The following is a 16,233-nucleotide window of genomic DNA, read 5'->3' as shown; positions in this document are numbered from 1 at the left end:
TTTCGGAAACTCCTCCTCTTTGGCCTTCCCTATCCCGTTTCACGTTTAGCGATTCCTCCTTACCAGCCTCCCCATTCCCTTTGCAGGATCCTAGTCTGCCTCCCCTTCAGCCTCCCGGTCGGGCTCTGGGACTCAGAAACTTAGGTCCCACAACTCCTCTGCGCGGAAGAACCCCAAGCAAAGTTACTTCGGCACGCAGGCCAAAGCAGCGGCCCAGGACACCGTGCGCTCCCAGAAATGTCCGCGGCGTAGCCGGCGCAGGCTGAGGAATCAGGGCCCCGAGCTACATTTCCCAGAAGCGCCGGCGGCGCGTCTTCTCTTTCCTGGGGAACTAGCCTCTTCCCGGGGCTGTCCTACTGCTGGGTCGTACGGCGGATAAGGGAACGAAACCCATCGAACGCGTCCGAGTGGCCTTTTTCAGGAGCCACGGCCGGTGGGACGCCAGGCTCCCTGAGGCCTCCGGTGCGCCGTTGGGTGAGGGAGCAGTCGTTTCGGCTGGGACGCAGTTAAGCGCGAACGGAAATCCTGACGCTCAAGAGCCATCTTGCCCGCTCCAGGTAGGTCTCTGACTGCATTGCCCAGAGGACTCCTCAGCGTAACGGGATTCTCGCGTTAATTCAGCCTCTAAGTCACGCGCTGGCGGGACCCTCGGGTCTACACCAGCAACTGCTACAGTTCTGTGGAGGGGCTCTGCTGCTGAGCTGAGGCCTGAGGTGAGGAACGCAAGGAGGCGGCGAGACCGGAGCCTAGGCTTTGTACCCGGGAGATCAGATTTAAATGGTGTGATTTCGTCCATGTGGAGACTGACCGCGTGGGTGTGACTTGCTATTACCGTGTGCAGCGGTGTCGGCGAGCCAGCGACTGCTGGTGTGACAGGACGGTACTCCGTGTGTGTGTGTGTGTGTGTGTGTGTGTGTGTGTGTGTGTGTGTGGGGTTGGAGCCACGTGCAGCTTTTGGCTCGGGGGGTGTGATAGCGTTTGTCCCCGTCGGGGTGTGTGAGTGTGTGACCGCGTGCTGTGGAGAGTGCATGTCGGGGTACCTGCGAATACTGTGTGGTTTTATCTGTTTAGTGTGATTGTGACTCTGCGACCAAGTACAGGTATGCGATGCTTGTGACCCTCTGAAGCCCTGTGTGTGCGGCCCTGTTGCTTTGATTGTGGGTTACTTCTAGCTTTATGTTCCCATAGTGGTTATGTGATTTGCGAGACTGGATAAATGTATGAGGTTTTTCATTTATTTATACCTCTCTAAGCATTATACTGTAGTTTCCCCTGGTTTTTAAACTTTATATGAATGCTCTCCTTTATCTTTTATTTTTGCTTATTTGTACAATTGTTTTTGAGGATTTCCCATATTAGATATAATAGTGGTTCCTTTATAAAAAATATGTATTGATTTTAGAGAGGAAGGGAGAGGGATAGAGATAGAAACATCGACGGGAGAGAAACGTTGATTGGCTGCCTCCTCCCTCCCTCTCCACCGCCTCCTCCCAAATTGAGCCTGAAACCCCAGCAAATGCCCTGACAAGGAACCTGTGATTTCTAGGTTCATGGGTTGATGCTCTAGGTTTCAGCTGGGACGCAGTTAAGCCCGGACGGAAATCCTGACGTTCAAGAGCCATCTTGCCCGCCCCAGGTAGGTCTCTGACTGCACCAGCTGGGCTATTTATTACTCATCCTTTCTAGTACTGATGGATTTGAGTTATTTTCTAGTCTGTTTTACTTTATAAGCAATGCTGTGCAAACATTCTTTTACATAAGGTACACGTGCCTGAGTTTATCTACCAATGGAATTACTGGGCTGTATAATATCTTCCGCTTTACTAAATAATATTTACCAAAATGGGTGTACAAATTTATATTTGCACAGCAGTGTTTGAAGCATTTCATTGTTCTATATCCCTACCAAAACGTGGTTCTGATAGTTTTTCTTTTTACAAAGTCCTATTTTCTTTTTAAAATCTTATTGTTGAAAGATTTATATACTTTCTCCTTTTCCCCCATTGACCCCTTATAGCCCCCCCCTCCCCGGTTCTGATAGTTTTAAAAACATTTTTATGAGATATAGTATATATATATATATATATATAGTAAAGTGCACAGAAGTTAAGTATACAGCTATATAACAATTTCCTGCCCAGAACTTTCCTTCAAACCCCTTCCCAGTTATTTTTCCTCCCAGAATCACAATCAGAAACCTATCCCCATTAGTTAATTTTACTGATTCTTGAATTTCATATTTAAATAGAATTATATAGCATGTACTTTTTTATGCCTGGCTTCTTTTGTTCCACATTATGCCTGAGATTCATCCATATTGTTGAATATAATTGTACTTAGTGCTCATTACATTTGGGGATATACTAGTATTGCAGTTTAATAATTAATTATATTGTTGATGGACATTTGCTAGTTTCCAGGTTTTGGCTATTACAAATTAGCTGGTGGTGGGTACCAGGTTTTTCCTATGTAAAATTACTATTTTCCCTTTTTAATTAGTATCTTGTGGGAAGATGCTTTGAGACTATGCAAAAATAATATTTCTCATCATACTTTCACCCAATAAATTTAACATTCATTGGTAATTCTTGTTTGTAATAATTATTACTGTGATGTTTGCCTAGTGGTGATTTTCTCTTTCCATCAGTCCTTCTACATTCATTAATTTAAATTCTACTGTAAGGCCCGGCCAGCCGGCATAGCTCAGTGGTTGAGTGTCAACCTCTGAACTAGATCATGGTTCAATTCCTGGTCAGGCACATGGCTGGGATGCGGGCTCAATCCCCAGTAGGGGGCATGCAGGAGGCAACCAGTCAATGATTCTCTCTCATCTCATTGATGTTTCTATCTCTCTCCCTCTCCTTTCCTCTCTGAAATAAATAAAAATATATTAAAAAAATAAATTCTACTGTAAGGAGGAAATGTTCTTTATTCCTCATGTGTTTATTTGATTATTTATTTATGGACTCATGGTTATTTTATTCTTTGAGTATTAATTCAGTATTATTATATACTAGAGACCCGGTGCATGAAATTTATGCACTCGTGGGGGGGGGGGAGCGTGTCCCTCAGCCCAGCCTGCACCCTCTCCAATCTGGGACCCCTCAGGGGATGTCCGACTGCGGTTGGACATCCCTCTCACAATTCGGGACTGCTGGCTCCCAACTGCTCGCCTGCTTGCCTGCCTGATTGCTCCCTAACCACTCCCCTGCTGGCCTGGTCATCCCTAACTGCCCTTCCTTGCAGGCCCGGTCACCCCCAACTGCCCTCCCTGCCAGCCTGGTCGCCCCTAACTGCCCTCCCTGCAGGCCCAATCCCCCCCCAACTCCCCTCCCCTGCAGGCCCGGTTGCCCCCAACTGCCCTCCCCTGCTGGCCTGTTCGTCCCCAACTGCCCTACCTTGCTGGCCATCTTGTGGTGGCCATATTGTGACCATATGGGGGCAGCCATCTTGTGATGACATGGGCGTGGCCATCTTGTGCAAGGGCATGACAGTCAATTTGCATATTACCTCTTTATTATATAGGATTTTATTGCTAAATTGTTCCAGATTTGGCCATTAAGAACTCCTTCTTGTTGACTCCTGTGTCCTTTCAACATGCCATTTTTTTAGTGCTTTCTTACTTTCTGGCACCATGATGTTCCAGGCTTATCTTGTATTTTTCCTCCTCCAGCCCTGGCATCAGCAATTTTCCAAGGAGCCCTGGTATATTTTATTGCAGAATGGATTTATAAACCAAGCTCTGGGCACTAGGTTTGCTCATTGCTACCTTGGTGTAATTGATCTAGTTTTGTCAGTGGACAAAACTAGAATATATGCATCTATGTCTATCTATCTACCTACCTATTAATTTGTATACATTAAAAAGCCACTATTTAAAACTTTCTATTCCAACCCAGTACCACAGGATTCTGTCAAGAACTGTGAAGTGTCTGAGATTTCACCATACCTGAATGTTAACAAGTTAGCTGGCCACAGTTTCACAGTTGCTGGTAGAAGATGTGAGACTTTCAGGTCAGAAATGAAAGACAGTTTATTGCTTATAGCAAAAGCCAAAGTATCAACATTGCCTTGCATTGGCTCTCTTGCACCCATAGGGTGATGCAATTACACAGGTATTTGTGTGCTCCCATGAATTTAGGGAACCTGAATCTTATGTAGTGGGCAATAAGCATGCCTTCCCTTTGCTCTGAAGAGAGAATATCTCTGCCTTTCAAGGCTGTTCACTACATAAACATCTTGGAGAAATAGTACAAGATAATAATTCTAGTGCTTTCGATGGCAAGATGCAGAAACATGCAAGACACAAGGAGAATTGTTTCCCATCAAATTTGGCCATTTCCTTATTTGTAACTCCTTTCTCCAACAATGAGAAACCTGATTCTAGTGTCATTTTTTTTTTTTTTACTCATACCCTAGAATACATGTAAAGTAGTTTCAGAATTGCTAACTCATACTTATATTAAAAAACCCACAAATTTACCCCAGCCTGTGTGGCTATGTGGTTGACATCGACCTATGAACTAGGAAGTCATGGTTCTATTCCGGGTCAGAGCACATGCCCTGGTGCAGGATTATTCCCCAGTAGGGAGCATGTAGCAAGCAGCCGATCAATAATTCTCTCTCATCATTGATGTTTCTGTCTTCCCCTCCCTTCCTCTCTGAAATCAATAAAAATATATATATTTAAAAACAACAAATTTACTAACTACAATAAAGTATTTCTGTGCATTTTTTTCTTTAACTCTACAGTATATGCTCAAAAACTGTTTCTAATTTTATTCTTTTCTTTGCCTTCCTCTTCAGTGTAGTTTTGTTACTCATTTTTCATATGTTTAGCTTTGTTTGTACACTTTGGGTTCCCCCACATCTTGGTTGATTGTTGCATGTCGCAGTATTTTGAGTATGAAAACATTAATGTGGTTCCTGTCTACTCCCTATACATAATCAATCTCATTAGTTTCTGCTTTGTCCTTCTGCTATTTATTTTGCACAAATGAATAGGGACATGTATTCTTTCAAATGACCTCTTTTTTGCAATCGACCTGAAGATTATATGGTAAGTGAAATAAGCCAGTCAGAGAAAGACAAATACCGTATGATCTCACTTATATGTGGAATCTAATGAACAAAATAAACTGAGGAACAAAATAGAAACAGAGGCATAGATATATGGAACAGACTGATAGCTGTCAGAGGGGAGAGGGAGGGATGAAAGAAGGTGAAGGGATTAGCCAAAGAACATACAGTATATGCATAACCCATAGACACAGACCACAGTGATGGCCAGAGGAAAGGAGGAGCAGGGGCTGGGTGAAGGAGGGGGGAAGAGGAGAGGGAATGGGGATATCTGTGATAGTGTCAACAATAAAAATAAAGAAAAATAAAATCAAAAAAATAGCATACTGTTTTGAACATTGCTTATTTCACTTAATGATATATGCTGGACATTACTCCATCACAATTCAAAGAGATACTCATAGCTTTTGTTTATATAGTTGCATAAAAATATTCCAGTATATACATTTATCATAGTTTATTCAATCACTCTCTTATTATGGATATTTTTTGAAGAAAAAAACATGGTTTACAGAGATCAAGCAATGAAAGTTTGAAGTTCCTCAAGGAGACTCTTCAGATCAAATGATTTACTAATTCCCTCTTTACCACCAGGTCCTTTACAATATTTTGCTACTAGAAACAATGCTGCAATAAATAACTTTGTATATATGTATTTTTGTATTGCTTAGAGGCATATCTTTTTTTAAAAAACATATTTTATTGATTTTTTACAGAGAGGAAGGGAGAGGGATAGAGAGTTTGAAACATCAATGAGAGAGAAACATCAATCAGCTGCCTCCCGCCCACCTCCCACTGGGGAAGTGCCCGCAACCAAGGTACATGCCCTTGACTGGAGTCGAACCCGGGACCCCACAGTCTGCAGGCTGACACTCTATCCATTGAGCCAAACCGGTTAGGGCTAGAGGCATATCTTCAGGGTAGATTTTTAGAAGTGGGATTGCTGGGTCAGTGGTAAGTACGTATACAGTTTTGTTGGGTATTTCTAAATTCCCCTGTGGGACTGTTGCACCAGTTTTCATTCCCACTTGTAATGTATAAGACTGCCTATTTCCCCTTCACAGTCTAGCCAACAGCATGTGTTGTCATTCTTTTTCATTTTTAGCAATCTAATACATGGAAATGGTATCTCAGTGTTGCTTCTTAATTTTTTTTTTTTTACAGAGAGGAACGGAGAGAGATAGAGAGTTAGAAACATCGATGAAAGAGAAACATCGATCAGCTGCCTCCTGCACATCTCCTACTGGGGATGTGCCCGCAACCAAGGTACATGCCCTTGACCGGAATCGAACCTGGGACCTTTCAGTCCGCAGGCCGACGCTCTATCCACTGAGCCAAACCGGTTTCGGTGGCTTCTTAATTTTTTAAAAAGGAGTGTGCTTGAACATTTTAAATCTTTTTTATTGCCTATTTATGTCTTTCCCCATGTTTCTAGCAGGTTTTTAGTCCTTTGTCTTTTGTGATTATTTCTTTTTTCTACCTTGAAAAGAAACCTTTGATTATTCCCAAGGTTTGGAAGATATTCTCCTATGTTTTCTTTAGAAGCTTTATAGATTTAGTACTTACATTTAAGTCTGTGATCTATCTTGAATTAATGTATGGTGAAAGGTACGGATAAAGGTTAATTTTTTCCCCATTTAAGTACCCAGTTGTTCCAGCACTATTTATTGAAAACACTGTCCTTGTCCATCTGAATTACAAAGAGCTTTTATCATAAATCAGGTGATATTACATATGTGGCTCTTTCTGAACTGTATTCTATTTTATTATTCTTTTTGTCAGTGCCATGGTTTTGAAATCTTAAGTATTAATTCTCCAACTTTTCCCCTACTTTTTCAAGACTGTCTTGGCTATTGTATGTCCTTTCAATTTCCTATGTTTGACTCAACTTGCTAATGCTCACAAAATAAAAGAAAAGTCCCCGCTGGGATTTTGTTTGTGAATCTATATGTTAATTAGGAGATAAATGACATTTTATCAATATTTAATCTTTCAACTAATAAATATAGCTCAATTGATGTTTCTTTTCATATTCAACCCATTGGAATTAATAACTATTAATTATTCAAAGTGTGTAAACATATTTGGGGACACTCAATGTAATATACATCTACATTTGTTAAGGTCTTTAATTTCTCTCAACAATTTGTAGTTTTCAGTGCACATCTGTTAGCTTTGTACCTGAGTATTTGATATTTATTATTGAGACTGTAATAAACAGTCACAAGCATCACATACCTGTACATGGTTGCACAATCACACTAACCACAGATAAAACCAGGCAGTATTTAAAGGTACCCCCACATGCATTCTACAACACATGGTCACAATTGTTTATTGCTGGAAGTATTGTTGCTTTTTGTATATTGTCCTTGTATCTAGCATTTGTAAAATACCTACTGTAGATGCTACTTATGAAGTTGAGGATGTTCTCTTTTTCATTAGTTAAGACTTTTTTACATTAATGGGGGATGAATTTAGACAAATACATTTTCTGTGTCTATCAAGAGGATCATATGATTTTTTTTTATTAAATATATCAATGTGGTAAATTATGTTGATTTTCAAATGTCAAACCAACCTTTCCTTCCTGAATTAAACCCTGCTTGGCCATAATATATTAAACCCTTTTAAAATTTGCTAATGCTGTGTAGAATTTCTGTTTTATATGCTCATGAGAAATATTGGCCCATATTTTCTTCTAAAGTCTTTGTTAACTTTTGGTGTCAGGCTTCTATTAGCCTCATAAATGAGTTGGGAAGAATTTTGTGTTTCTCTATTCACTACCAGTAAGAATAAAGTTGTTTCTTAAATTTGGAAGAAGTTAATGAGTTACTGGTGAAGCAATTTGGGCCTAAAATTTTCTTGATAGGAAGATTTTAAATTATTGCGTCAATTTAACTCTTTAGATGTTCTATTGTTTTTGTTTGTTTTGTCAGTTTGGGAATGTTTTTTAAGAAATTTGTCTATTTTATCTAAGCTTTCACACTTACAAACATAAACTTATTAGCATTCTCTTTTTATCTTTTTAGTGTCTATGGCACTTGTAATGATGTTACCTTTTCATTCCTTATATTGTTCATTTGTGTAGTTACCCTCTCTTTTTTTCATCAGTGCTCTTGGTAATGTGTTTTTCTTCCTTTGTTTACTTTAAAGATTTTTTTGTTTCTCTTTGGTTTTTAACAATTTGGCTATATTTGGTTGTGGTTTTGCTCTTTGTTTTGTGTGTTTGTTTTACTTCAGATTTGCTGAACTTCTTGAAACTCTTGTTGAAGTATTTGATTAGTTAGTTTTTACTATTAATTCCTATCCAATCTCTTTTCTCCTTCTGAGATGCCATTTACATGTGTGGGAAATCTTTTGACGGTGTCTCATGTGTCTTTTATATTAACTTATGTTCTTTTTCTTTCTTGTCTGCATTTTTGTAAATATATTTTTTTACTTTTTTTTTTTAAATTTCTTTATTGGTTAAGGTATTACAAATGTGTCCTCATCCCCCCATTAACCCCAAACTTCCCCCCCCCCCATGCTCTCATCCCCCTGTTGTCTGTGTCCATTGGTTTGGCTTATATGCATGCATACAAGTCCTTTGGTTCGTCTCCTCCCCTTACCCCCACCCTCCCCTACTTTCCCTCTGGGGATTGATAGGCTGATCACTCTTTCTCTGTCTTTGGGTCTGTCCCTGTTCATCAGTCTATGTTGTTCTCTATATTCCACAAATGAGTGAGATCATGTGGTATTTATCTTTCTCTGACTGGCTTATTTCACTTAGCATAATGCTCTCCAGTTCCATCCATGCTGTGGCAAATAGCAAGAATTCCTTCTTTTTCACTGCAGCCTAGTATTCCATTGTGTAGATGTACCACACTTTTTTAATCCACTCATCTGCTGATGGGCACTTAGGCTGTTTCTAAATCTTAGCTATGGTGAATTGTGCTGCTATGAACATAGGGGTGATATATCCTTTCTGATTGGTGTTTCTGGCTTCTTGGGATTTATTCCTAGAAGTGGGATCACTGGGTCAAATGGGAGTTCCATTTTTAGAGTTTTGAGGAAACTCCACACTGTCTTCCATAGTGGCTGTACCAGTCTGCATTCCCAACAGCAGTGCAGAAGGGATCCTTTTTCTCCACATCCTCTCCAACACTTGTTGTTTGTTGATTTGTTGATGTTAGCCATTCTGACAGGTGTGAGATGATACCGCATTGTCGTTTTGATTTGCATCTCTCGTATAATTAGTGACTTTGAGCATATTTTCATATGTCTTTCGGCCTTCTGTATGTCCTCTTTCGAAAAGTGTCTATTTAGGTCCCTTGCCCATGTTTTGAGTGGATTGTTATCTTCCTTTTGTTAAGTTGCATGAGTTCCCTGTAAATGTTGGAGATTAAACCCTTATCAGTGATATCATTGGCAAATATGTTCTCGCATGCAGTAAGCTTTCTTGTTGTTTTGTTGATGGTTTCCTTTGCTGTGCAAAAGCTTTTTAGTTTGATGTAGTCCCATTTGTTTATTTTCTCTTTAGCTTCTATTGCCCTAGGAGCAGTATCAGAGAAGAAATTTCTTCAGCATATGTTTGCAATTTCGCTGCCTGTGGATTCCTCTAGTATTTTTATGGTTTCCCATCTTACGTTTAAGTCCTTTATTCATTTTGAGTTTATTTTTGTGTATGGTATGAGTAGGTGGTCTAGTATCATCTTTTTGCATGTATCTGTCCAATTTTCCCAACACCATTTATTGAAGAGACTGTCTTGACTCCATTGTATGCTCTTGCCTCCTTTGTCGAATATTAATTGGGCATAGTGGTTTGGGTCGATTTCTGGGTTCTCTATTCTATTCCATTGATCTATATGTCTGTTCTTTTCCAGTACCAAGCTGTTTTGAGAATAGTGGCTTTGTAATACAGCTTGTATCTGGTATTGAAATCCCACCTACTTTGTTCTTCTTTCTCAGGATTGCTACAGCTATTCGAGGTCTTTTTTCATTTATTAAGTCTAATAATTTTTAGAGTTTTCTATGTGCAGTATCATGTCATCTGCAAATAAGGACAGTTTTACTTCTTCTTTTCCACTTTGGATGCCTTTTATTTCTTCTTCTTGTCTGATCGCAATGGCTAGTACTTCCAGTACTATTTTGAACAGGAGTGGTAAGAGGGAGCATCCCTGTCTTGTTCCTGTTCTTAGGGGAAATGGTTTTAGTTTTTGCCCATTGATTATGATGTTGGCTGTGGGTTTGTCATATATGGCTTTTATTATGTTGAGGTATGATCCTTCTATTCCTACCTTGCTGAGAGTTTTTATCAAGAAAGGGTGTTGAATTTTGTCAAATGCTTTTTCGGCATCAATTGATATGACTATGTGATTTTTATCTCTCAATTTGTTTATGTGATGTATCACATTTATTGATTTGCGGATATTGTACCATCCTTGCATCCCAGGGATAAATCCTACTTGGTCATGGTGTATGATCTTTCTGATGTATTGATGGATGTATTTACTAGAATTTTGTTGAGGATTTTGGCATCTATGTTCCTGAGGGTATATTGGCCTGTAATTCTCTTTCATTGTGTTGTCTCTATCTGGTTTTTGTATTAGGGTGATGCTGGCTTCATAGAAGGAGCTTGGAAGTGTTCCTTCCTCTTCAATTTTTTGGAATAGTCTGAGGAGGATAGGTTTTAGTTCTTCCTTGAATGTTTGGAAAAACTCCCCTGTGAAGCCTTCTGGCCCCAGGCTTTTGTTTGCTGGGAGCTTTTTGATGACTGCTTCAATTTCTTCCATAGTTATTGGCCTATTGAGATTTTTAGAATCTTCCGGATTGAGTTTTGGAATGTTGTATTTTTCTAGGAATATGTCCATTTCCTCCAGGTTGTCTAGTTTGTTATAGTAGAGTTGTTCGTAGTATTTTTTTAACAATTCTTTGAATTTCTGTGGGGTCTGTTGTTATTTCATCTCTTTCATTTCTGATTTTGTTTATTTGAGTCCTCTTTGCTTCTTGGTGAGCCTGGCTAGAGGTTCATCAATCTTGTTTATCCTTTCAAAGAACCAGCTCTTGGTTTGATTGATCTTTTGTATTGTTTTTTTGGTCTCTATGTCATTTATTTCTGCTCTGATCTTTATTATCTCCGTCCTTCTGCTCACTCTGGGCTTTTCTTGTTGCTCTCTTTCTAATTCGTTGAGTTGTAGAGTTAGATGATTTACTATCTTTTTTTCTTGTTTTTTGTGGTAAGCCTGTAGTGCTATAAACTTCCGTCTCAGGACTGCTTTCGTTGTGTCCCATAGATTTTGGATTGTTGTGCTTTTATTGTCATTAGTTTCCAGGGTGTTTTTAATTTCTTCTTTGATCTCGTTGGTAACCCAATCATTATTTAGTAGCATGCTATTCAGCTTCCAAGTGTTTAAGTTTTTTGGATTGTTTTTATTGTAGTTTATTTCTAATATTATGCCATTGTGGTCTGAGAAGATTGGTATGATTTCAGTTTTCTTGAATTTGGGGAGACTTTGTTTGTGACCCAATATGTGGTCTATTTTTGAAAATGTCCAATGTGCACATGAGAAGAACGTATATTCCGTGGCTTTGGGGTGAAATGTTCTGAAGATGTCAATTAAGTCCATCTGATCTAGTGAGTCATTTAGGATTGCTGTTCCTTTGCTGATTTTTTGTCTAGAGGATTTATCCAGTGATGTCAGTGGTGTGTTTAAGTCCCCTACTATGATTGTGTTGTTGTTGATCTCTTCCTTGTTATATTCCAGGAGGTTTTTTATGTATTTGGGTGCTCCTGCATTGGATGCATATATGTTTATCAGGGTTATATCTTCTTGTTGTATCGATCCCTTTAGTATTATGAAGTGGCCTTCTTTATCTCCTGTTATGGCCTTTACTTTGACGTCTATTTTGTCAGATATAAGTATTGCTACCCCAGCTTTTTTTTTCATTTCCATTTGCCTGAAAGATATTTTTTCATCCCTTCACTTTCAGTCTGTGTGAGTCCCTTGTTCTGTGATGGGTCTCTTGTAGACAGCATATATATGGGTCATGTCTTTTTATCCATTCAGCCACTCAATGCCTTTTGATTGGAGCATTTAGCCGTTTACATTTAAAGTTATTATTGAAAGATACTTCCTTGTATTCATTTCTATTTTTGTGCCTGTGTTCTTTCTTACCTTTATATTTCTTCTTTTTACAACATTCCCTTTATCATTGCTTGCATTGCTGGCTTGGTAGTGATAAACTCCCTTAGCCTTTTTTTGTCTGCAAAGCTCCTGATTTCCCCTTCAATTTTGATTGATAGTCTTGCTGGATAGAGTATTCTTGGATTCAGTCCTTCGCTTTGCAACACTTTGTATACCTCCTTCCATTCCCTTCTAGGTTGATGTGTTTCTGTTGAGAAATCATTTGATAATCTGATGGGGGATCCTTTGTAGGTAACTCTCTGTCTTTCTCTTGCAGCCTTTAAGATTCTCTCTTGCCCTAACTGGTTTGGTTCACTGGATAGAGTGTCGGCCTGAGGACTGAAAGGTCCCAGGTTCGATTCCGGTCAGGGGCATGTACCTTGGTTGCGGGCACATCCCCAGGAGGGGGTGTGAGGAGGCAACTGATCGATGTTTCTCTCTCATTGTTGTTTCAAACTCTCTATTACTCTCCCTTCCTCTCTGTAAAAAAATCAATAAAATATATTTTTAAAAAAAGAATGCCCACTTAAAAAAAAAAGATTCTCTCTTTGTCGTGTACACTTGCCATCGTTATTATGACGTGTCTTGGTGTGGGTCTTTTTGGGTTCATCTTGCTTGGGCCTCTCTGTACTTGTGTAACTTTTTTCTTCCCCATACCTGAGAAGTTTTCTGTCATTATTTCTTCAAATAGATTTTCTAATCCTTGCTGCTCTTCTTGTCCTTCTGGCAGCCCTGTTATGCATATGTTACTTCATTTCATGTTGTCCCAAAGCTCCCTTAGGCTCTCCTCCTGCTTTTGAATTTTTTTATCTACTTGCTGTTCAGATTGAGCTTGTTTCTCTACCTTATCTTCTAACTCACTAATTCGGTCCTCTGCTTCTTCTAGTCTACTGTTGAAACCTTCCATGGTGTTTTTGATTGTAGCAATATCACTTTTCATTTCTTCCTGATTCTTGCATAGGTAGTTGATTTTCTCATCCATCCAGTGAATGAATTGTACAACCATTACTCTGAATTCTTTTTCTGTCATGTTGCATGCTTCAATTTCATTAATTTTCTTTCCTGGCGACTCCTCATTTTCTTTCCTCTGGGCGTTGTGTCATCTCTCCATTCTGACTATCTCCAGATAGTTTAAACATCAAGTTGCGTGGGCCTGGGCCATGTGCAGTGGGAGCTTCGCACCACCCTAGTGTCACTGAAGAGCTCTGACACTAAGATGTGTGGTTGTGGTGGGTTGGTGAGACCCAGGCTCGCTCAGAGTCAGCGTTACCAGTGCTCAATGTGGCCTCGTGTGCGCACTTAGAATCAGGGACCCTGCCTGCACCGTGCTGGAACAGAGACCCCCCCCTGGAGTGTGTTGAAAATCAGAGTCCCCTAGCGTGCGCCAGGAGTCAGAGTTCCCCAAGAATACAGTATCAGAGTCTCTGTTGCTTCACGCGGCCTCCCATTGAGAATCAGGGTCCCTTTGTGCACATGCACCAAGAATTGGAGTCACTGGCTCTTAGTGTGAATGCACATGGAATCAGGGATCCCAGGCACAGGTGATAACAAACACAGTCAAGTCACTGGTGCTTGGTGCTGCCTCCTGCCTGGAGAATCGGGGTCCCAGGGCCCATGCTGCGAGGAACAAGTTCCCAGTGTTTGCGCGTTAGCTCCCAAGCTAAGGTTCCTGTAGCCCGTGCTGTGGGGGACAAGTTCCCAGTGTTCGCACGTTAGCTCCCAAGCTAAGGTTCCTGTAGCCCGTGCTGCGTGGAACAAGTTCCCAGTGTTCGCGCACTTCCAGGCTAAGGTTCCTGTAGCAGCACTGAGGCCCAGGCAAGAGGTGGGTCTATCAGTTACTATGGCGCTGCCCGCGAGCCTTCGGGGAAGGGGATGGGCTCTGTTACTCACAGAGATCTGCCATGGGGATGTCTGCATTCTTGGTGTCCGTGGGTCTGTAACTGTGGTCTCAGGTCTCTGTCCCCAGTGGCTGCAGGGTCCTGGTTTGCTTCTGAGACCAGACTGGGTGGTGTTGAGGCCAGGATCCTAGTCTCAAGCAGCTCTGTTTCTCAAGATGGTGTGGTCTCTGTGCCCGTGCTGGCCACCCAGGAGTGTCCGCACTGGGAGTGGGGCTCCTCCGTCTAAGACTGCCCGGTTTAGCAGCCCCTTAGAAGACCTGCAGAATCTAACTGTCCTCAGCTCGTACACACACACACACCATACACATCCACACACTCCTCTATCACTCCCTCGCACTCTCACACTCTCTCCCTCCCAACCTTCCTGCCGGTCGCCATCTTCTGACCTCTTTTACTGGTTTTTGAGTTCAGTAATTCTATGTACCTCATTTCTGGTTTCATGTTAACACTGTGTAATGACTTTTTAATTTCTTAATTTACTAATCTAAATAGTCTATTTTAATCTTTTTTTAATAAATTTCAATTCTATTTAATTTCTTCATCTTCTCACACATTTGCCTATCATTTTTCCTTGATTGTCTTTAACATTTAATTGTAGCTATTTTAAATGATTTGTTTTCCAGGTCCAATGTCTGAATTGTCTGTGGTTCTCCTATGTTTTGTTTTTAATCTTCTTGCATTTTTTTTTAAAATATATTTTATTGATTTTTTACAGAGAGGAAGGGAGAGAGATAGAGAGTTAGAAACATCGATGAGAGAGAAACATCGATCAGCTGCCTCCTGCACATCTCCCACTGGGGATGTGCCCGCAACCCAGGTACATGCCCTTGACCGGAATCGAACCCGGGACCTTTCAGTCCGCAGGCCGATGCTCTATCCACTGAGCCAAACCGGTTTCGGCATAATCTTCTTGCATTTTTAATTGTATGGTAGATATTGTATCTAAAACAACTGGGGGGGGGGGGGATCATGTCAAGGCCAGCCACTATCTACTTCTAATTTTCTCATTATAAAAGAAAAATTAAACTGCTTTTCAGGTTTCTGTTACTAACAGACAGATATAATTCCTAGTATATGGGAAATTTTCAGGATAATGCTGGAAGTAATTTAAAAAATACTATAAGTGCGAGGAAAAACCAAGATGGCGGCATACGTAAACACTGGAAATTGCTGCCTCGCACAACCACTTCAAAAATACAACTAAAAGACAAACCGGACATCATCCAGAACCACAGGAAGGCTGGCTGAGTGGAAATTCTACAACTACAAGGAAAGAGAAATGCACACTGAGACTCAGAGGAGGTGCGGAAGTAAAGTGCAGAGGTACGGAGGCGCACGTGGAAAGGGCTGGCAACTGAGGACGCGGTTGTCTTTTTCAGTCAGGAGGGAGTCTCAAGCTCCCTACTGCTCTGAACTCCAGTTCCGGGCGAGTCTCTGGGGATCCAGACTCATACGGGGAGAAACTGGACTGTCTGGCATCAGGCGGAACTTGAGGGCGGCATTCTCTCAGAGATGCTTGCAGCGATTACCATGACACTGAGACATCGGGGCTCTTAGGGTAGGACTGAGGATCAGCCATAGCTGTTTGCTTTGCCCTGTTGATTCCCTGATACCCCGCCCCACCCAAGCTGTGCACAGAGGCTTTTGCATATGAAAGGCCTGGCCCTTTGCAATCTGAAAATTACCTAACAAATTGCAGCTGGGTCTGAGAGACCCAGAACATCCAAAAGAAGGCCCAAGGCCCCACAGCAGCTTGCATTGCTTCACAGCTGGGCCTCATCTGGGCACCTCCAAACCCCAAACATAGAAGAGGAATCTGCAGATCTCTTCATAGCTTCTGCTGGGTAGCCTCAGGCAGAGCTAAATTAGCACCTCCTTAGAGATCCAAGAGCCAGTGTACCCGGTGTCAGAGTGGGACCTTCCAGATTTCACTTCCTCAGATCCATAAGGGAACCAGTTCAGGGGGAAGACGCAGATGAGCAACAAAAACCCAACTGAAGCAAAGTCTGGCCCCATAAGGGTAGCTTCGTGTCAAGAAGTTCTACCTCCTCCAAACAAAGCTGATTCTGATAGCCTATTGGCCTGGAGGT

General features: G+C 41.1%; 1 protein-coding gene across 4 annotated transcripts in view; it reads left to right on the top strand.

Annotated features, from left to right (window-relative positions):
- Nucleotides 1-439: 439 nt before the first annotated feature.
- Nucleotides 440-16,233, top strand: part of ZNF566 (zinc finger protein 566) — a 43,333-nt gene continuing 27,539 nt past the window's right edge. For 3 of the 4 annotated variants that reach the window (XM_023762382.1, XM_023762381.1, XM_023762379.1), the window contains exon 1: nt 452-557. The gene's annotated coding sequence lies outside the window, so the exon portion shown is untranslated. Of the gene's footprint in view, nt 558-1,546; nt 1,637-16,233 lie in introns of all 4 variants that reach the window. The other variant, XM_023762380.1, reaches the window with a different exon arrangement.

Source organism: Myotis lucifugus, unplaced genomic scaffold (genome assembly GCF_000147115.1).
Source record: "Myotis lucifugus unplaced genomic scaffold, Myoluc2.0 scaffold_244, whole genome shotgun sequence".
In the NCBI taxonomy this organism is placed as follows: domain Eukaryota; kingdom Metazoa; phylum Chordata; class Mammalia; order Chiroptera; family Vespertilionidae; genus Myotis; species Myotis lucifugus.
This window is presented reverse-complemented; position numbering and strand designations above follow the sequence as displayed.